Source organism: Neltuma alba, unplaced genomic scaffold (assembly GCF_004799145.2).
Source record: "Neltuma alba isolate B1F8T4 unplaced genomic scaffold, ASM479914v2 tig00013107_pilon, whole genome shotgun sequence".
Lineage (NCBI taxonomy): Eukaryota > Viridiplantae > Streptophyta > Magnoliopsida > Fabales > Fabaceae > Neltuma > Neltuma alba.
In genome coordinates this window covers 193,360-217,473 of record NW_021637431.1, presented here as the reverse complement: position 1 = coordinate 217,473, position 24,114 = coordinate 193,360, and the positions used below count along the sequence as shown (strand labels likewise).

The window sequence follows — 24,114 nt, the reverse complement described above, 5'->3', positions numbered from 1 at the left end:
AAATTCTACAATTCACGGACATGATCTTAATATACATTATTCTTTCCGAGACCGTCACTATAGAGCAAGGATTTTACATGCTGTTCTGGCCTTCAGTGCTTATATTTGTCATCACTGTACACTATAGGGATCATTCTGGCAGCATTTACTCAAATTGTAGCAAAAGAAGAGGGAAATGAATTTGCTGGAGTGAAACATTCCTTGTTGAGACATTTCCACGCATTTGAGATCTTTTGATTGATATGTTCTCTTGCCTGGTCAACAGAAACTCCGGGGTGGTCCTTCAGGTAACAATTCAGATAGGAGCCATCATATCTACTTTATTATCATCCTGCATCAATCAAATTCAAGCTTGTTTGTTTATTTCCAATTTCGTGGTCCAAAATGTCAAAAGGGTAAACCCTATCCTTTTGGGATTTGGGGGTCAATTTGGAAAAGAATGTTTACATTTAGCCTTCTCTCCACTTCCCTCTATTTATTATCTTTACCATTGGGTTAATATCTAATGGTTGAGATTTAATATATTATAACAATATTATTATAACATTAAATAATAAAAAATATATAAAATAAATTTAACCTGTATATAAATAAATATTATGATATTATTATAATCAGACGGTACAGAATGAAAAACAAAAAAAAATTATAAAATATTTTAAGAAAAAATCTATAGAAGTAATGTATGCATATTAATTTCTGACTGCTTATATATTTGTTATTTAATTAATATTATAATAATGCTGTTATAATATATTAAATTTCAACCATTGGATGTCAATCCAACGGTAAAAATAGTAAATGGAGAGGAAGTGGAGAGAGAATTAAATGGAGACATTTCTCTCTACCAGCCCTCACCTCTCAACTACTGCCTCTATTGCCTCTTATTTTTCTCTTGCTTCGCAAATTTTTTTCATTTCTTTTTATCATTAGATTCTACATTAAAAGCATGATATTTTAATATCTTATGAGTAAAAAAAATGTGCAATCTTAATTGTGTTTACAATTTTCCAAAAATATTGCATCTAAATTTTAAAAAAACACAATTTTTGAGTTTTTTTATTTGAAAAATCATAAAATATTTAAATCTGCACCATTTTTCACTTATAAGATATAAAAAAATCTCTAATTTTATGTACAATCTTTTTTTTGTGATAATTTTATGTACAATCCAGTCATAAAAAAAAAAAAGAAAAAATAGTTCAAAAGTGGGGGAAAACATAAGGGACATCTGACACCCCAAATCTATCTTTCTGCCACTATAACTTCCATTTTGTGTTTTAAATTTATAATTTTCTTCCTAAACTATCCCTATTATTCCGCATATTAAAAGGGGATTTCTATCAAATAAAAATGATTAAATAAAAGGTATTTTAAGAAAACTGACATATTTTTTAATAAATAACTAACTTGAATAATTTCATTAATTACTATAAATTAATTATTTAACTCATATTTAAAACCTAAGGGAGTAATAAGTGATGATACCATAAATAAATGCACTCCTTTTACACAAAAATCTTTAATAATTATTAATTTCAACGTACCTTTGCACCTTGCAAGTCATTACAAAGTCTAACAATTTTGGATGTTGAGGATATCAGTGTTGGAAAGTCATCCATGAGAGCCACAGTTTCATTGGTAATATCTTCAACCAACATATCATTGTAAGAACAATATATGTTCATCATTGAAAGTTTTAGAAAGAAAACTGAAAACAAAAACGAGAAGAAAGATCTTTGAAACAAAACTGAACTCCAAATATCCCACAAAATCAGAAAGCAAACTGGCTAAATGGCTAAATACCAGAAAACAAATTAAACTTTGACAGCCAATGAGGCATAATATCTCAACAATCTTGATATGGACATTGAAACCAACAGCACCGGGGAGATTCACCTTTTGCTAGATCAATTGTATTCCCATAATTGACGTCTTTGATTTTTTTAAAAAAGAATTAGGGAGAATTGCTAGAAAGTCTCAAGTAAGAAACATAATTAGAAAGCTCCTATTTATAAAACATATATGAGAAGAGAAATCATATACTTCTATATGAGAAGAGAAATCATATACTTCTATAAATCCTATTTATAAAACAGATTAAAAAAAATATCTTTTGTATGAATGTACAATATAATTTTATCTTTTTAGCATTGTTTTCATGAGATATAATATATATGAAATAAGAACAAAGTTGAAAATTGTTAAATATTAACAAAGAATTAGCAAAATTTAGGGTTTTTCTTAGTTTGTGTGAACAACATAGGAAGTGACACTATTACAAAATATTTGATTTGTAACACCTGTTTTGTAGCATTTATTAAACAAAACGCTACAATTAGTACTCATTAATTTATTAAAAATGCATATTATGTAGCATTTTCTAAGAAAGTGCTACAGCTAGTGTGGTGCTTCCTGTAGTGCTTTCTCAACAAAGCGCTACACAAGATCTTTTTTCTTTTTTAAAAAATATTCATATTTGCTGTATCCTACTTGTTGTAGTGCTTTCTTAAGAAAACACCATAGAAGGTCTTTTACTTGTTGTAATGCTTTCTCAAGAAAACACCATAGAATGTCTTTTTTTTTTTAATATATACACACACACATATCTCCTTATCTCACTTGCTGTACAGAAGGTCTTTTTTTTTTAAAAAAAAAAAATACACATATCGCTATAGGAGATCCCACAAGTGAGGTAAAAAATTTTCTTTTTTAATTTCCCTCCTTTTTTTTCATTTTCTCTCTCTTTTTTTTTCTCACACCGTTACACCTCACCACTCCCACTGCTCATCTTCACCATTTTTTCTTGTTCCTTATTTACCCACAGCTCCCTCCTGTCTCCACACTCACCTCCTCCTTTTCACCAAGGATTTCTTTTTTTTGGCCTGACAGCTAACTAGGATTAAAATCACTTGAATTGTTGTATTTTCATGATATAGGGGTTGTTCAGATGATGTGACTCAGAGAATATATCAGCATTTCTCCGAAACTTGATTGATTAAGTAAGATATTATATCATTTTATAAGAAAAAGTTATTCATTCATATTTCTCGAACTTCTTCCTCGGTTTCTATCCCCAGAGTTTAAAAATGTGAGGCAATTACCCTTACTCTTTTTTTACCTAAACATGTGGCATCATATTTAAACCTATCACATGTTTTGCCAACTACTAATTCATTTGAATAAGAAAAAGTTTATCAACCTAAACTAATAATCAATTAGTAATATTGCCACAAATTATATATGTATACATTGACTAGATAAGGTAACTAGGCCAGAGGATAATTTTAGAATGATGGAGAATTTTGAGGATAAACTAACTAACAAACGGATGTAGGTACAGAGAGCTCCTTAAGGTCAGGATAAAAAAAAAAACAGAGAGAGAGAGAGAGAGAGAGAGAGAGAGAGAGAGAGAGAGAGAGAGAGAGAGAGTGAGCTGCTTATGTATCAAACTACATAGACCAACTTAAAGATAGATGCAAAGTTTAGGGACTACCAAGTTTAATTTTGTGAAGCCTTTTACTGATACTAGTATGAGCCCTAATTAAGAATGCCTAAAATTGAGGGGGAACAAAGAGTTACATTGTTTATATACGACTCAAAAGATGTACTACCTATGGTCATTAATATATATATTTTAGGAGCTAGTTGAAAGTTAGATTTAGTTCTAAACATAAGACCCTAATCTACTTTGTGTTTCGCAAATTTATAATTTTTTCTTCAAAATATTCCCATTAATTGCAAGGTGTTCTCACTAGAAAGTATTTCCAATACACATCATTAAATATGGTAGTTTATAGAAGCTAATATATATTTGTTACAAACAACTAATTTAATAAATATTTTTAATATATTCAAATTAATTATGTAGCTAACCCTTTAACTACGCCACAGTAGCAAAGATAAAGGGTAGACCCTTCCCAACTAACAATGGGGAGTAGTTATAGCGAATGTGGGACCCCTTTCAATTAAATTGTTACAGACATGAGTTGGGATTCAAACTTCCACTGCTTACTTAGTTGACGAGTGTTCCTACCATTCATGCCAACCCAACTTAATAATCATATTAATAAACTTGATTTTATTTGATATATTTGTTCTTATGTTTAAGAGAAAAAAGAATAAATCAACTATTACCTCTGTTCTGTTTCTTTCTTGATTCGGTGTTTTTAAAGGAACCATTTTAAGCCTGAACCTACGACGACCATGGCATACAGAGAAACGCATTAAATTGATTCAATATTCCACGTCTGCGCACTGCGTTTGATAAAGAAAGGCCACCGAAAAAATTATTGTGTATTTTCTATCACCTATTTTTTTATTGTATTTAATAAGAGTTAAATTAGAAAAAGATTATTAGTTACTATACAAGTTATTTATATTTAGCAACAAATTTTTCTCTTACAAGTAACTGGCATATAATAGGGGGAGAGGGGGTCCCTCCACTTTCCTTCCTTCTATTTTCATCCGCCTCTCATCTTAATGATCAGATTGAAATTTTAAAGTTCAAGATTTCATATTTTATAAAATTATGAATAAATGTTAAAGTTTTTTAAAAACAAAGAAATAAAATTAAACTACTAGATTTTAGCCAGTATAATTCAAAACAATAATAAAATTATTTTCTAAAATATGAAATATGGATCATAATTTCAATTTTAATAGCTGAGATGGAGGGGGATGAAAATTGAGGGAAAGGGAAGTGGAGAGAATCTTTGCCCACATATAGGAACAGAGTAGTAGGACTAGAGGAATAATACATTACAAAAGCCAATTTATTACTATAAAGAGTGGTTAACCATCTAATAAGTGTAAATGTCGAAGAAAAATAATGGTGTTTTCGTATACATTTAATGAGAAAAATTAGATTTAACAATAAAATAAGGTCCACATGACCTCATTATACAAGCTCTCTAATTATTAGATTTTAGTAAAAACAAGAACAATTCACGTTTGTATGAGGCACGTGAAATTAATGCAATAATAGGTCCTATTTATAAGCTTATATTTTGGAAGGGATGTGGTTCATTTCATTTTATAAGCCTTAGTATGGGGTTTGTCTTAATATTTAATATTTTTTTAATTTTGCTCTTAATTATTTATTCTCTCTTCTTTGTCATGTTCTTATCACATTTCCATATACATGATCTTTCTTTCTTTTTCTCATTCATTCTAAGCACATATTTGAAGACAAAAGTACATTTATAACTTATTTATTACTTTTAATTAATTTTAATTAATTGTTTGTTATTCGTAAATTAGTTATTTATAACATAATTATAAAGAAGCCTTCGGCGGCATGCAACCTCGTATTGTCGTATGTACTATATGATCACTTTGAAGTAAGTTACTATGGAAAATGATTTTCATGGTTTTCATTTCGTGATGACTCATACGGTGCATATTAAAATTGAATTGTCAAATATCTAGATTTCCTTGACCCGTTCTAACTATCTAATCAAAATCAAAGAATTGTGGTTATAAAATTTTAAGTTTACCTATATTTAATACCATCATCAATCAATCAATTACATCCAAAAAAGCAATAAAATGTGCAACTAATGACGTTTTAAATAGAGACAATATTAAAAAATTGTAATCAGCATCACATTCATTGACTTGTAATATAGTAAGATGTGACTTACGAAAAAAAGAAAACCAATCAAGAGAGTAATTTTAAAACCACATATTCAAGTAAGATGGTTAAATGCACGAGTTTAAACAAACTTATGACAATTATATAAACTTGAATCGTGAATTTTTGAGAATTTAGCAATTTCCCTTTATCAATAAACGGTTATTAAAGATGTATCATTGAATGATTGAAATAAAAAAATGACAACAATTTGATTCAAATATATTTTAATTTCAAGTTACTGAATTTCTTTAAAAAACAAAAGGCAATTATATTATAACGTAAAAAATAAAATGTTCAAAGCAAAAGTTCATAGGAAATTCATGGATAAAACATACCTTTAAAATTAAAGAAATATCATGAGGAAATGTCAAATTATTGAAATTAAATCTATCAATATTCATGATTTATCATAATCAACATAGAATTTTGTATCTTTTGGTTTTATTATTTTTTGAATTGGGTCCCTCTATATATTCTATAAACTAAGTTCTACTTAACATATGTTTCACTCACTCCCCTCAATAAAAATGATAGACTCGCAGAATTAACTTGTGAATTTAACCAAGTTTACAAATAGTATGAATTTCAGAGTGAATTAAAAATGTAAAAAATGTTAAACTCTACTTTGATAATAGATTCAAGCACATCTAAACATGCTTTTAACAACTTCCTCAAATAATTTTCAAACTACATTCTATAACAGTGCAAAAAAAAAAAACAAATTAGTAGCAAAATTTAGCAACAAAAACATGCAAATTCCACAGCAAAAAAGATAATCACTAATTTAATTTTGTTGCTAAAATGATTAATGACAAAATTTTGCCATTTTGATATTAACAAGTTAAATTTAAGTACTGTGGAACTCAATTGAATAATGAATAATCTTGCTAACTTTCCCTGATGGCAAAAAAGTGCAAACTTTTCTAATACTTCTTTAGTCCTATTTATAAGGTAAAAAGAGAGAATTTTTTTTTTTAATTCTATTTATAAGTTACATTATTAAATTTTCAGCATGAATGTATTATTTTATTTTTTATTTATTATTGTGCAGAATATTATTTTGAAAATTTTATTAAAAAGTTGATTAGGTTTAAGGCAAAATTAATGAGGTTTAACTTTTTTTTATTATGGCAAAATATATGAAAAGTAATTTATAAACAGGACTACATGAATATTTAAGGTTGTCTTCACAAAAATTATAGCCTTATATAGCCATATATCAGACTCTCCATTAGAAATAATTGGCGAAACTATCATCCTTGGCGCTTATATTTGATTACGGAGTGAATAATTATTTTTCGTTTGACTCAATTATCATTCTTTATATAATGTAAGTCATTTGCAAGGAAAAAGTTTTAGTCCTAAATGTAAGTCATTTGTACGGGAAGTTTTGATTATAAATGTATGTCACTTATAAGTTATACGTTAAGCTGAGAACCTTTTTCTCTCCTCTGTGGGAGTTTTCTCTCTCCCGAGTGAGAGGTGGTTTTTTCGACGGTTATCGTCGTAGTTGTGAGAGCCCTTCGCTGCCCACTGCGACGGAGGTAAAGAGAGTTTCAGGCTATAACGCATCGTGATAGTCCTGAAGTGGTGAGGTTCAGAAGGCATAAGGTGGAGTTTCGAAGGAAATGGAAGGAAGTTCAAGGGAATTTCTCCGAGGTTCGAGAAGTTGCAATCAGAAGGAAGAGTTGGCTGTGAACTTGACTTGGCGGAATAACAATCAGAGGAAGGTGTGTGGTGGTGTGCTGGTAGGGAAATTGATGACCGATAGGCACCTTAATCGCTTGGTCACGATTCAGATGATTCGCAAGGGTTGGAACCTTGAGAGGACTTCAGATCTAGAGATAATAGATGCAGATCGGAACGCTTTTATCTTTGAATTTAGAAGACATGATGACTATTTGAGGATCTTGAGAGGGAGGCCATGGTCAATCCAAGGAATCTTGCTGAATGTTCAGTTGTGGCAGGAATTTACAATCTATAAGGAGGTCGACTTCCATTACTGTCCTTTCTGGATTCAGTTTCAAGATATGCTGTTGGGAGCAATAGATGAGGAAAACGCAGTCACATTGGGATCGATGATCGGTGAGGTGGTAATGGTGGAGAATCCTCGGAGGAATAATCTGTTGATACGGAGCTTCTTACGTGCTCGAGTGGTTATTGATTTAAGAAAGCCACTGATTACTGGAATGTGGACTCCAAGACCAAATAAGGATCCAGTGTGGGTCAAGGCTAGATATGAGAGGTTGCAGAATTTCTGCTATAAGTGTGGAAGAATTGGGCACGATAAGAGGAATTGTACGTATGTGGAGGATGAGGAGTCTGAGGCTGAATTGAAATATGGAGGATGGTTGAGTACTCAAGCTGCTAGACCAATTGAGAATACTGTGAGATGCTGTAGGAGTGATTGGATGGAGTGTTCAGAGAAGGGGAAGGATGCTGATGTGAGAAATGCTGGAAGAAGTGAAGATGTAATCAGGGGAGGTGTAGCGAAAACTAATGTGAGACCTGCTAAGAGTGATCGTGTAGAGGAGGCTTTGAAGGAGGGAACAATAATAAGGGAAGGGGAGGTGGAAAACGATGTTTCTATTAATGAGAAGAGTAGTGAAGTTGCAAAAAGTAACAAAAGGATTGAACCTGCGGTGGAAACTCCTCTGGTTAATGATAAGGAGGTCAAGTCTCCATTGGTGAAGAGGGAAGACTTATCAAAGGCCATTGTGATATATGGTACTCAATCTCCAATGTCTGAGGTTGTAGCAGGTCTTAAGAAAGTAAAGCTGAAGAGGCCGTTGGAGGAAGACAGTGAGAGAGAGGAGATTAAGAAGAGAAGGATTGATTTTAATGTAGTAGAAAATTGTGAAAATTCACCCATTGAATCTATACGGAGGAATGAGGGCAGGAGATGTGTGCGGGTTCTAAAAGGGAGGATAAGGAGAGGGGCTAGAAGGAAGGGAGGCATCAGTAGTGATAGTAAGGGGAATATGGCGAGAAGTAAGGAGGAAGTAGGGAGTGGAGAGGAGGTAAGTGGGGGTTTGCTGAAGGAGATTAATGAGGGTTGTGGTGGCTGTCCTTTAACAGCCACCAAGAGGCAATGATGTTATTATCATGGAACTGTCAGGGCTTAGGAAGGGCTCTGACAGTTAGAAAGTTTAGGGAGGAGTGTTTCAAGAACAAGCCCTCAATTGTCTTCCTAATGGAAACAAGAATGAAGGATGGAAAGATGCAGAGGTTGAGAAATAGGTGTCAGTTGGATGAGGAATTTTATGTTGGGCCAAGAGGGAGGAGTGGAGGATTGGCCTTGTGGTGGCAGAAGGAAGTGGTGATTAACGTTTGGTACAATTCGAAGAATCTGATCCATGTGAGTGTTACCTCTACTACTATTAAAGCTCCTAAGTTCATTACCTTTGTGTATGGGGCTCCAACAGTGGAGGAGAAATTAGCAGTGTGGAACAAACTCAGGAACATTGCTGACAACATTAATGGCCCGTGGCTCTGTATTGGTGACTTTAATGACATTGCTTCTATTGATGAGAAGTGGGGATGCAGGCCTGCAGATGTTAGAAGAATCTTGAATTTTCAAAGAATGCTGTCTGATTGCCAGTTGGTAGATGTGGGGTTTAAGGGGTCTTCCTACACTTGGTGTAATAAAAGGATGGGGGATGATCATGTGAAGGAACGTCTGGATAGAGCTGTGGCAAACTATGAATTTATAGATGAGTTTCAATATGCTACGGTGACTCACATTGAGCCAGTTGGATCTGACCATCACGTGCTTCTGTTGAACTGTGATTTTAAATACGAAAGGGTGCCTAAACCGTTCAGATTTGAGGTATTCTGGGCAGAACATGAAGAGTTTCTTTCAGTAGTAAGGAGGGGATGGAGGATTGGTGGAGGGGATGCAGAGAATAAGGTCTACGAAATTCTGTGTAGACTTTTGAAGTGCAGGAAAGAGCTGGTTAAGTGGGGAAGAGTAACTTTTCCGAATGCGAAGAAATTAGTGGAGGAACTGACTAAGAAACTCGGTGACTGCAATAAGGGCATCTTGAATGAAGAAAGGAAGGCTAGAATGGAAGAAATCACTAGACAAATTGAAGAAGCTTGGGACCGGGAAGAGAAGTATTGGTGGCAGAGGTCCAGAGTAAGCTGGCTTAACGATGGTGACAGAAACACTAGATTCTTTCACTCCAGTACCGTGCAGAGAAGGGTGAGGAATAAAGTGTGCAAGTTAAGAGATGATAATGGTGATTGGTTGGTAAGGCAGGAGGACATTAATCAAGCTTTTATCAACTTTTACTCTGAGTTATTTGCGACTGATGGAAGAGGAGGAATGGAGGAGGTGCTGAGTTTTGTTAACAAAAATGTTGATGATGCAGATAGTTTGGCTTTAGAAAGAATGGTAACAGTTGAAGAAATAAAGATTGCAGCTTTTCAGTTGAATGGAATGAAAGCTCCGGGGCCCGACGGTTTTTCTGGAATTTTTTATCAGACAGCTTGGGGGGAGATTAGTAAAGAGGTAATAGAGATGGTGGTAGATTTTTTCCAGAACGGTGTTAGCTTGGGCCCCATAAATACTACCAATGTAGTTTTAATTCCTAAAGTGGTGAATGCTGAACAGGTTGGCCAGTATAGACCTATTGGCTTGTGCAATTTTGTCTATAAGATAATATCCAAGATTTTAGCCAATAGATTGAGGCCTATTATGATGAAAGTGATTTCAGAAAACCAGAGGGCTTTCGTGGCTGGAAGACTAATTCAAGATAATATATTGGTTGCTCATGAAGCCTACCATTACCTGAAAAACAAGAAGAAAGGAGGAAAGGTAGAAATAGCAATAAAGATAGATATGAATAAAGCCTATGATAGGCTTGAGTGGAAATTTATAAAGGAGGTCATGAGGAGGATGGGCTTTGGGGAAAGGTGGATTGGATGGGTAATGGAGTGTATCTCCTCGGCTAGCTTGAATTTGGTAGTGGCAGGAAGGAAGGTTGCAGACTTGGGCATGTCAAGGGGTATTAGGCAAGGTGACCCTTTATCCCCTTACTTGTTTATCATTGCAGCTGATGTGTTGTCAAAGATGATTCAGTGGCATGTGGATCACAAAAGGTTAAGGGGAATCAGACTAGCTAGAAGATGTCCGATTTTGTCACATTGCTTCTTTGCAGACGATGCTCTCTTTTTCATCAATGCAAGGCGGCAAAATTGTAGAGTTTTGAAGAGGATTATTGATTGCTACTGCAGTGCTTCTGGTCAGGCTGTGAACTTTGACAAGTCATGCATTTTCTTTTCAAAGAATGCAAGTACCGAGGCTAAGGCAACAGTGTTTGAAGTTCTGGGGATTAGGGACACTGATAACCCAGGCAAATATCTGGGTATGCTGATGATTTGGGGAAAGGCAAAATCAGATGCTTTAGCCTTTGTTAAGTGCAAAATGGGGATGAAACTACAGGGGTGGAAGCAAAAGCTCCTTACTTTTTCAGGTAGGGAGGTCTTGGTTAAAGCTGTTGCAAATGCCATTCCAATCTTTCCAATGTCATGCTTCAAGTTCCCTAAGAAGGTCTGTGCAGAGCTAGATGGTATGGTGTCAAGGTTCTGGTGGGGACAGAAAGGGAGTGAGAGGCGTATACATTGGAAGGCTTGGCAATCTCTGAGTAGCTCTAAAGGGGAAGGAGGTATGGGCTTTAGAGATCTTGAATTATTCAACAAGGCCCTTTTGGCTAAGACAGCCTGGAGATTGATTCAAGATCCAGAGGCTCTTTGGTGTAGGATATTCAAGGGTCTTTATTTTCCTGATGACGACTTTCTGCACGCGAAGAGAGGTAGCAAGGCATCTTGGGGGTGGATTAGCATTTTAGAAGGAAGAGAACTGCTAATAAATGATTTGTGTTGGAAAGTAGGAAACGGCGAGAAGATCAAGATCTTTACTGATAAATGGTTGCCTGCTTGTGATGACTTTAAGTTGAAAAGCAGAAATTTGAGCGAAGAAATGAAGGAGTTATATGTTAAAGACTTGATCAGAAATGGTGAGTGGAGTTTAGAGGATGGAAATGGATGGTTAGACGAGGATGACAGGGAGAAGATTAGTAAAGTGCGGCTCCCTCTAATTCAATCTGCTGACAAAATTGTTTGGTTAAAGAGCAGAGATGGAGAGTATGCGGTTAAGCTCGGATATAAGGTAGCTTGGGAGAAGGAGAGAAGAAAGGATCAAGTTGGTCCCAGTAGCTCTTTTCGGCCTTCTAAGCTATTTTGGGATGGAATATGGAGGATTAGAGTCCCTCCAAAGGTTAATAATTTTCTTTGGAGGGCAGTAAATGGGGCTTTGGCAACAAAGGATGCTCTGTTCAAGAGGAAGTGTGCTAATAATCCGATTTGTGAGATTTGCAAGGTAGAGGCAGAAACAGTGGAGCATTTGCTATTCTTTTGTCCTTGGGCATCTCAGTGTTGGTTTGGGTCTCCTCTTTCACTGAGGTTCGATAGATATAAGGTGGGAAGGTTTGACAAGTGGCTGGAGGAGTGGATGATGTTGAAGGAAGGTCCTGATGACTTTGCTCTAGCTCTTTTCGCTTGCATATGCTGGGGAATTTGGAACTCCAGGTGTAAATTCCTGTATGAACACATTGATGTAGATGCCTTTTTCTGCGTTACTGGTGCTATGAGGTTAGTGAGGGACTACTGGGATGCAGGTGAAAGAAGGGGTCGAATCTCTATGGTAAACCACAGCTGTGATCGAAAGCTGAAGTGGGAGAGACCTGAGTGGGGAGATGTGAAGGTAAATGTAGTGCTGCTTTCTGTAAAAACTCTATGAAGGCAGCGATTGGGGTAGTGGGTAGAGACTGGGAAGGAAGGTTTTTGGGAGGAATAGGCAAGTTGATTGATGCTGAGTCTGCATTCCAAGCTGAGTGCTATGCTATGCTTGAGGCTCTTAATTGTCGTGATCTATGGGGTGGTAATAAGGTGACTGTGGAAACAGATTGTCAGGGTCTTTTTGACAGACTAAAGATAGCAAATGCGGATGGCTGTGAATGGGGTAGTGTAGATATTGTGCAAAAGTGCTTGCATATTCTGAAGTCGGAAGAGTGTAGATATTGGGATATTTCTCTTGTTGCTCGGACGGGCAATAAAGCTGCAGACTGTGTGGCAGCTAATGTTATGAGGGGGCTGGTACCGCAAGGATGGCTATTCAGGCCACCACCCTCTCTGAATTTCTTGATGTTACAGGACATTGAGATTTTACAGGCTGAAGTACACAATAGGACTGGCATAGGCTGATTCTTTTATTGTTGAGTATAGTTCTCTCTTTTACTGCAATTATGCTTGGACGTCTTGGTCCTTTTCAGTTTCGTTACTGTTTCTCTTTTTGGTTTCTTGCTTAGAGGTTGTACTCTCTTTCGTCTTTTAATAGAAGTATTATTCAGTGCTCAAAAAAAAAATGTATGTCACTTATATTCCTTATTTAATTCTCATTAAAAAGAGTGAAAGAAAGGAGAAATATGAGCATTTTTTGTAAATCTGGAGAGAGACAGAAAGAAAACTTCCATAAAGGTAAAATCAAAAAATTTTGTCAATTTAACACATTCTTTGATATACAAGAATGCGTTACAATTGCCTTGTATTAATTATTAAAAACTAGAGTGAATTTGCTTTGATACTAAATATAATATATTAATTCACTTTCTCTTTTAAATTTATAAGTTTATTTTCTAAATTCTCTCTATTAATTTTACATGTTAATGGCATTTTCCATCAAGAGCAATGTATCTAATGCAAATGAATAAAAAAAATTATTTTAAGAAAACCAATACACATTTATTGCAAATAACTATAATTTAACTAGTTTTTTTTAAAATTTGTACAAATTAATTATCTAGCTCTTATATTTAGGAACTAGAATTTATAATATTTGAATAATTGATATCCTTAATATTCATACTTTGATCTATATCCAAATATATTATATTTTATTTATTATGTCTGAAATATATTTTATTTATATTCATAATATTTGTTATTTATATTCCCAGGAATTAAAAAACTCTATGTGATGTGAAGTGTATTGAGTGATCTTGAGTTTTGTATAACTAATTTGTGGTATGACAAACTTAAGTCAAATGCACGCATTTCTTTGCAGCCCATTTTCATCATGCGAGGGAAAATTGGTACAGCTAAGAATGGTGTGTAAGACATTTTTCGTACTATAAAAGAATTCGTTGAAACTTGATCTAAATATGAATCAAATCAATAGAAATTAAGAAAGAAACAAAACCAAACCCAATTAACGAACAACATTAAGAACATGATCAGAAAACGTATCCTAATTCGTTACGTATCCTAACTACCATTGATTTTCACGCAGAGTTAAGGCAAGGATAATGTCAAATTATGTAACATCACATAATTTTCAAAGCAATAATTCGAGAGTTATATATATAGGACAATAGAAGAGATAACGCAAATTCAAGAGTATGGGGCCAATGCAGCTATTAAAGTGCTGAGTCCTTAAAAGTTATTGTTAAGTGAAATGTTCAAGTGTTGTGGGTTCACTGCTAATAAAAAAACTGGTAGGAAAGCACCAAGGCCAAAGCCAGGAAAATAGCCAAAACCCATATGAAAAATGTCACATTTTTTGTAAGGCCTTTAGGAGGTTTTAAGCGACAGAAATACCGCCAACAGCTTCGTGGCCTAATCGCAAGGAAGTTCTCCGATTAGTGGGAGATCATGTAGATTTGATCATACTTATAATCCCATACTGTTAGTACCGGCTCCCCTAATTTTTTTTTTAAAGGGCGGAAAATACCTAAAGCAAAATATATAAATGGTATCATATCAAAACATTAATTGGGCCAACAATTTACATGACCCAAAGGAGGAAAAAAGGCTTTGAGTTATTAAATATTTGTCTCGAACAATTATGATAAGTTTGGGCTAAATTATTAGGAAAATAAAATTTTCTAAAAAGAAATGGAATTTAGTTAGGGAAAACTGCAAATAAAAACCCAGAAAAAAATTAACATTACGCTTGGGTTTTTGAATTAAAAAATTGCTGCCAAGAACTATATCTTAAATATGAATTAGCGAGTATTGTGTAAATAACCAAATTACCCTCCTGTTAAAAATAACAAGTGAACTATTAAGAATAAAAAGTATAATTAATATTAAAAATTATAAGTTAAGTATTGCAAATAACAAGTCCGTACTATTAAATAACAAGTACAGTATTATAAACTACAAGTGTATTTCAAATAATAAATCTGCAGTTGGAAATGATGGAAGGCAATTTGGTCTTTTACACAATACTTGTTAATTCATATTTAAGATCTGGTCCTTGACAACAATTTTTTTAATTCAAGAACTTAAAGCACAATTTTATATTTTATAAGGTTTTTATTTACGATCTTCCCATTTTGTTAAAAAATTATATATATTGGGCTTAAGAACAATTAATTTCTTCCTGGTTCCTACCATGGCCAATATCATTGAGCGCTAAAATTAGACCAAGAAGGAGAATGAAATTAGTTGATAAAGGGAAGAAATCTTTGGGACAATTATGTTACTTTTATTAGTTAGAATTACTAAAAAAATTTTGCCCAAAACATACCTGAAATAATTAATTATAGAACCTAAATTTTATTGGGCGAAGATAATACCCATTTTTTATGCTAAAAGGGCCAAACCAAACGGAAGGGCCAATGAGGGGAAGAAGGTAATGGCAGCAAGAGGAAAGTAATTTAGTCAAATGAATTAGTTTCTCACAATACAGAGAACTAAGATTCAAATTTTTATTAGAAAATATGCTCATATTTAGTGTCCATCATGTCTTGTAGAATATTACCTTCAATGAGAGGATGTGAGCCTTTAGGAAAATTTCTTGAATTTAGAAAGATAAAGCAAGCTACAAGCCATTTTCAACATTTTTTTCGCCATAACTACTACCTAAGGCTATAAGTTATTCTCCACACCCAGAGCTTCTTTGAAATACAGAATTTGGACTAAAAACTAAGGAGGAGAAGCTAAGGAAACAAAGAAGCACCTGCATGAAGGAAGAGAAGGCTAATTAAGTTTTATTAACCTTTTCCTCTGGATTGGTCTGTTCTGTTGGCGTCACACCGCATAGCTAATATAAAAGTAGTGTTGCTGAAGTGTTGTTGAAGTTGTATAAAAATGATATAAGATATTACTTATTTATTACAAATAACTAACTTAACTAATTTTTTTAATTTTGATAAATTAGTTATATATCTCTTATAATACGACATGAGAGATAGTATCTTTTTCGTTATTACTGCATTTTATTTAATTTTGTGTATGGTGTGGCCAGGCCAATTGCATACACATATAATTGATTTGAGGATTTAGAATCCAGATTGAACGAGTGAAAGACACATTATCAATTAACTTAGATCCAAGCCAGGTTAAATTAGTAGTAATGGTAAACATTACATTAGGGTGCATAATGACTTCAAAATGTAAAAGGAATAATGTTATTGCAGAGACTTTAGAAAACTTGAGGGAAATTAAACGATGTACAGTCTCAAATTCTACAATTCACAGGCATGATCTTAATATACATTATTCTTTCCGAGACCGTCACTATAGAGCAAGGATTTTACATGCTGTTCTAGCCTCGAGGGGTTATATTTGTCATCACTGTACACTATGGGATCATTCTGGTAGCATTTAGGCAAATTGTCGCAAAAGAAGAGGGAAATGCATTTGCTAGAGTCAAACATTCCTTGTTGAGACATTTCCACGCATTAGAGATCTTGTGTTTGATATGTTCTCTTTGCCTGGTCAACAGAAACTCCTGGGTGGTGTCATATCCCGAATTTTGAGCCTAAAAGTACTGAAATTAGCTTGAATTGGGCAGGCTATTAGATCCTTTTTGGCAGAGGTCCCAAAGATTCCCTAGAAGGACAGAGAGATTTTTAGGGACTAAATCACAAAGAGAAAGTTTTTTGGGAATGAGAAAAGAGAAAGTTAGAGACTCTAGTGAAGTCTCGAGTCCCAGGAATGAGAAATAGAGATAAATGTAGGCCAAAGGTTATGTTGAAAGCCTCAATGAGGTGAATGTTGAGGTTAAACCAAACCAGGGGCAAAATCATAATTTTGTAAAGTTTTGGGTTTTTAAGGGCAAAAATAAAAATTATGCCCGAAAATCCCAGGAAAATCCCTGAAAATGGGAAATGATAGGTTAAGACTTGAATACTTCAAAAAAAAAATTCTAGAAAAATAGGAATAGGGTCCAGAGGCCCGTATGAGGCAAAACATAATGAAAATACCCCTGGAAGGAAATTGTAGAATTCCCAGGGTTTTGACTGATTTTGAAGATTTTCAAAAAGGAAATATTTAAAGTATAGGGAGGCCTCAGATAATTGGAAGAAAATGAAAAAAAATACACGAGCAATTATCACAAGTTTTAAAAATAATTCCGTCTTCAAAAAGCGAAGAGGTTGGCTTTAATGGAATTTAAAGCCTATTTACATAATATTCGAGAAAATTCAAAGTCAAATGTCTAGATGTTGACTTTTGACTTAAGAAAAATTAGAGGAATTCTCCGTGATGAATAAATAGTATTGGTACCTAGAGATAGATTCTCGGAGTTGTGGACTGGTAGAAAAAATTCAGTCAAAATCACTCTGAAATAAATATTGTCAATTATTTTAATTATTTTAATAGAAGATCAAGGGAAGGGCATCACTCTCTCTTTAGACATGTTATATAATGCCATGTGAATTTATTTGAGGTGAGAAAATGGTGCCAAAATATGTCTCAATGGTCCCGGGTAAGTCAGGGCCCGAAAAAAGACCCTATACGGTGTAGAATGGCAAGATAGGTGGAGGAATGTCTAAAGATTGTATTTTGCACGAATTTTATATTAATTTCCTTCCTATTTTAATGCCTTAATGATGAAGGAATATGGAGGAGATAAGTGTACGGTTAGATGGGAAAAGAAGGCATTACGTGCACAGCTGGATGCAAGACATGTTTATGATCGGATTAAAGGCATGTGGATTGATGATATAAGCAAGATGTCATCAAGATGATGTAAGTATGATGTCATGGGACACTTGTCACCATAAGATTAAAAGAGAAAATGGCCAGTCCGATCAAGCCATAGATTTTTAAGATCAACAGCCGAGATTCAGTCTTGTTTTCCATAAATACCCCCTCCTCTCCCTCATTTTCATCCTAGCCTCATGGAAACCTTGGGGAAGCTCTGGAAAAATAGTTTCTAGAGAGAGAAAAAAGAGGGAGAAAGAAAGGCCAAGTGGTCTCATGCAAGATCAAGCTCTAAAATAAGGTATGTTCATGGTTTTTGATGTAGTTTTCACTGCCCTTATTGTTGTTGAGCTTGGTTATGGATTTTAATGATTTTTGAGAGCTTGAAACCCTAGGGGATGATGCATGAAATTTTTAAGGATAGCGGAAGATGAAATTGATGTTAGAATAATGTTTGAAGGCTTGAAAGGAACACGAATCAAGTGGTTTTATGCTGAAATTGGTTGAATTTCATGACTGTGTAACCACAGGAAATGTTTTGGTCAGGCCTGAGTCTTGTGCCTAGAATGTGATTTTGATGATTTTGATGCTTTCAATGTATTTAAAATGAAAAATTGTGTAGGGATAAGATGAAAGAATGAAGTTGGAAGCATTGGAATCAAAACTGAAAATTAAGTAGCAGATTTCAATTTTGGCCTGGAACCAAGGGAAGGAATTGGATTTTGATGAACCTAAGTTCATATTTGGATTCCTTGGGTAAAACTGTGCAGGATTGGCCTAACGAAACAACTTTTATAAAGCTTGAACACTACATTATAAATTAAGGAAAAAGGGATTAAGTTTAAGGACATAAATCTTCCATGTTATGTAATTCTTGGTCCTAATGAGTAATGTGACCCTTGTGGCTATGATTATGACCTTGAGGCATCTAAGAGAAGGTTTGGATGTGGTTGAGCAAGTAACCTTAATGGTTGGAAGCAAAAGGGAGTAAGAAGAAAGCTTAATGACACAAGGTAGCAAACTTTACCCTACTCTTATGTGCTTGGTATTTGCTTACATATATGACATGTTCTGTGTTTATATGCTTTTATAAACTCAAGCATGGTGATTGTGAATATGTTTGAAATGTATCATAGGCCTATGTATTTTATGGCTAATGCATGATGATTACTAAACATGTCACTATATTATAGAGATGTTAAGTTGCAAACATGTTATAAATGCCAAGCTTACCATGTATGTTTGGGTGGTTATTGTTTGCTACTGAGATTCTCCCAAATCTTACCCTCTCTTAACCAACCATAGTAGGTCAAATGATAAAGAGAAGGCGTGCATGAAGAAGAGCAAAAAGATGGAAGCAAAGAAAGTGGAGAATTTACATGCGATTCAATGCAATGATTGACATCACTAATTATGTAATTAATTGTGGATATGTCAAGCATGAAATGTGATGTAATGTTTAATGTATAATGTAATGGCATGCAAATCAAAGTATATAAATGAATGGGAATCCATAAAGCTAGTTGTTGCATGTTCAAATGAAAGGAGAATTAGAGTAAGAATTGTTTGATGGATAAAACATAGGTCCTAGAGCAGTCAGTTTCTAACATCAGTTTGATCTATCAAATGAATGAGTTAGGGCATGAAATTTGACATGATTAAAGTACACATCTTAAGCTTTAAAACAAGTGGTGGATCACTTAAAACGGATGTGTGTACTAAGAGTTATGCCCTCTCAAAGTTAGACTGAAAATCTGGAATTTAACCAGTAAACAGTAACCCGAGAATCAATGGCAAATTTCCAATCTACGGGCTTGTTTTGTGAATCGCTCAAACTATAACATTTCCAAACATGTACTCTAAGAGGTTAAAGGTAGGATGTTTTAGGTGGTCCTTCAGGTAACAAATCAAATAGGAGCCATCATTATCTGCTTTATTATCATCCTGCATCAATCAAATTCAAGTTTGTTTGTTTATTTCCAATTTTGTAGTCCAAAATGTCAAATGGGTAAACCCTATTCTTTTGGCATCTGGGGTGCAATTGAGAAAAGAATGTTTACATTTAGCTTTCTCTCCACTTCCCTCCGTTTATTATCTTTACAATTGGGTGAATATCCAATGTTTGAGATTTAATATATTATAACAATATTATTATAATATTAAATAATAAAAATATATAAATAACGTTAACCCATATATAAATAAATATTATGATATTAATATAATCAGATAGCACAGGATAAAAAAAAATTTTTGAAATATTTTAAGAAAAATCTATTGAAGTAATGTATGCATATTAATTTTTGGCTGCTTATATATATTTGTTGTTTATTTAATGTTATAATAATATTGTTATGATATATTAAATTTCAACCATTGGATGTCAAACCAATGGTAAAAATAGTAAATGGAGAGAAAGTGGAGTGGAAATTAAATGGAGACATTCCTCTCCGCTAGCCCTCACCTCTCAACTGCTACCTCTATTGCCTCTTATTTTTCTCAAGCTTCCCAAATTTTTTCTTGTTTTTTTTATCATGAGATTCTACATTAAATGAGTGACATTTTGATATCTTATGAGTAAAAAAAATGTGCAATCTTAATTTTTTTTTTTACAATTTTTCAAAAATATTGCATCTAAATTTTAAAAAACCATAATTTTTGAGTTTTTTGCTTTGAAAAATCGTAAAATATTCAAATCTGCACCATTTTTTTGGCTAATAAGATATCAAAAAATCTCTAATTTTTTGTACAATCTTTTTATTTTTGTGATAATTTATGTACAATCTAGTCATTAAAAAAAAGAACAAATATTTCGAAAGTGGGGGAAAAAATAAGGGACATCTGACACCTCAAATCTATCTTTCTGCCACTGTAACTTCCATTTTTTGTTTTAAATTTATAATTTTCTTCCTAAACTATACCTATTATTCCACATATTAAAAGGGGATTTCTATCAAATAAAAGTGATTAAATCAAAAGTATTTTAAGAAAAGTGACATATTTTTTAATAAATAACTAACTTAACTAATTTTATTAATTATTATTAATTAATTATCTAACTCATATGTTTAAAACATGAGGGAGTAATAAGTGATGATCCGATAAATAAATATACTCCTTTTACACAAAAATCTTTAATAATTATTAATTTCAACGTACCCTTGCACCTTGCAAGTCATTACAAAGTCTAACAATTGCGGATGTGGAGAACATCAGTGTTGGAAAGTCATCCATGAGAGCCACAGTTTCATTGGTAATGCCTTCACCTAACATGAAGAAAGTATGAACAAGGCACATATGAACTCCTGCGCTCACTATCCCATTCTTCAAGTACTCCTCAGAATTTGGTAAATTCCCCGAATTAAACCATTTTGATTCCTCCAAAAATGAATTGCACAGTCTTACCCATTGTAAAAGTCAGTACATAATCAACTTTTTCTTTTTAAAAAAAGCTCATTTCTTTATATAAACCAAAACAAGAACTTAATTTAATTGATTGCCGATTTGATTAACGTTTTTATAGGGTTCCACCCATTTTTGTTTTGGACTTTAATGGCAAATTTATTGGTAATATCATAGAGAGCCTTGATGCACGCTTTCATGCAATATGGTAGTTTCTCTGTTGCTCCCAAATCCCATGTGCGAATTTCACAGAATTTATTATGTTAGGGACAATGAACAAGTTTTTATGATCTTTGCCAAAATAAACTTGTGAAGGAAGCTATTAACCAACCTGTTTACGGCATCCACAAAGAGAATCAGTTCATCCATGCTTCCATAAATGTCAAATATATCATCAATTATGTATAGAAGAGATATCGGCTTTGTGATCTCAATCCTTTCTTCAGAAAAGCACGGATGTGTGATGCATGCCATGGGCCACATGTACCACATGATTGGTTTATCTCTTGCAAACTTCAAGTCCTTGGCTAAACCTAGCTCTTTCCACCACCTATATATGTATAATCTCATTAGGTTAGTTGTCACTCAAGAAGTGTTAATCTTGATATATAAGCTACTACTTTTGATTCTAAATATAAGAACTAAATAAATATTTTACTGATATTAAAAAAATCAGTTAAATTAGTTATTTGAAAGTAATGCTTGTTGGTTTTCTTAAAATACTTCCTTGATCATTACCTTACTAATGAAGGTCCTTTTTATATGTGCAATTAATATATAGGGATAGCTTTAGAAAAAAAATTATAAATTGGGAAGGTAACGTGAGTTGGAGTCTTATATTTAAAACTAAAACAATACCCTAACTAATTCTTATATCTAGGATTTGATAGAGTGTATGATAACCATAGTATGGCAAGTTGTAGAATGATCAAATACGTATGAGAGTGAAGTAACTCACTTGGACACTGCATATATCTCCTTCAAATGAATGGAGTTGACCGTTTGGGTATTGATTTTGGATAACTTTTGCAAAGGACTCAACCATGCTTTGCCAATTTGGGAATTTGGAAATAAAATACTTCTAGATGTGAACCTTGACAAACTTTTTGATTTGGGTGCTTCGGGGTACTTGCTATAACATTTAGCTTCATAAGGGTCATGGGATCTTAGCATGCTTGTGTGGAGAAGATGGTAAGTGAAGTTCCCAACTTCATCAAGTTCTTCTTCTCCTTCCATGTTTATGAAACATCCTTCCTTTAGCCTCTCAGAGTATGTGTTCGGAAGCGTTATGGTTCAAGCAAATCACGAAAGAAGCCCGTAGATTGAAGATTTACAATTGGTTCTCAGGTTACTATTCATTGATTAAGTTCCAGATTTTTGGTCTAACTTTAAAAATTCATATATCTTAGTGTACACATCCAATTGAGATAATCTACCTATTTAAAGCTTGGGATGTGTATAATATGTCTGCCAAGTTTCATGACTTAACTCATACATTTGATAGGTTAAACTGGAGCTGGAAGTTGACTGCTCTAGAACCTACGTTTTATCCATTAGACAATTCTTGCTTGAATTCCTTTTTATTGTTTTGGCATGCATAGCTTGGCTTTATTCTTTCCCATTCATTCTTATACCTTTTCATTCATGCCATAAACATTCTAAACAAATACATTGCATCATTGGCATTCATATACATAATTTACATAATAGGAGAATTATATATAAATCCTTAACCAATCATTAACATCAATAATTCTCCACTTTCTTCTCCTTGCCTATCATGCTTTCCTTCATGCAATCATTGTCCATCTTACTTGACCTAAATGGTTAGTTTGGAGGGGATGAGATTCGGGAGAATTTTAGAAGCAAACAATAACCACCCAAACATCCATAGCAAGCTTGGAATTTATAACATGCTTGCAATTTAACATCTTTATAACATAATGACATGTTTGGCAATCATCATGCATTAACCATAAAACACATAAGCCTATGACACATTTCAAACATATTCATAATCACAATGCATGAGTTCAAAAAACCATATAACATAGAATATGTCATACATGCAAACAAATGCCAAGCACATAAGAGTAGGGTAAAATTTGCTACCTTATGTCTTTAAACTTTCTCCTTACTCCCTTTTGCTTCCAACCATTAAGGTTGCTTGCCCAACCACATCCAAACCTTCTCTTGGATGCCTCAAGATCCTAATCACAACCACAAGGGTCACATTACTCATTAGGACCAAGAATCACACAATGTGGAAGACTTATGTCCTTAAACTTAAACCCTTTTTTCTTAATTTATAATGTAGTGTTCTAGCTTTGTAAAAATTGTTTCCTTAGGCCAATCCTACACAATTTTATCCAAGAAATTCAAATATGATCTTAGATTTATCAAAATCCAACTCCTTCCCCTGGTCCTAGGCCAAAAATGAAATCTGCCACTTAATTGCTAGTTTTGATTCCAATACTTCCAACTTCATTCTCTCATCTTATCCCTATAAAATTTTTCATTTTAAACACATTGGAAGCATCAAAATCATCAAAATCACATCCTAGGAATAAGAACCAGGTCTGGCCAAAATTTCCTTAAGTTACACAATCATGAAGTTCAACCAATTTTAACATAAAACCACTTGATTCGTGTTCCTTTCAAGCCTTTGAACATTATTTTGACATCAATTTCATCTTCCCCTATTCTTAATAATTTCGTGAAGCACCTCCCCCAGGGTTCCAAGCTACTAAAAATCATTAAAATTCATAACCAAGCTCAATAACAACAAGGGTAGTGCAAACTACATCAAAAATCATGGACATATCTTGTTTTAGAGCTTGATCTTGCATATGACCACTTGGCCTTTCTTTCTCATTCTTCTTTCTCTCTCTAGAAACTATTTTGCAAGATTTTCCCCATAGGTTCCATGGCTTGCACGAAAATGAGGGGTGGGGAGGGGGTATTTATAGAAAACAAGACTAAATCTGGGCCATTGATCTTAAAAATATGTGGCTTGATCTGGACCGTCCTTTTCTCTTTTAATCTTATGGTGACAAGTGTCTTATGACATCATGCTTACC

General features: G+C 33.8%; 1 pseudogene; it reads right to left on the bottom strand.

Moving 5' to 3' along the window:
* Positions 1–26: 26 nt before the first annotated feature.
* On the bottom strand, positions 27–22,270 carry LOC114734509 ((3S,6E)-nerolidol synthase 1-like; annotated as a pseudogene).
* Positions 22,271–24,114: the final 1,844 nt, after the last annotated feature.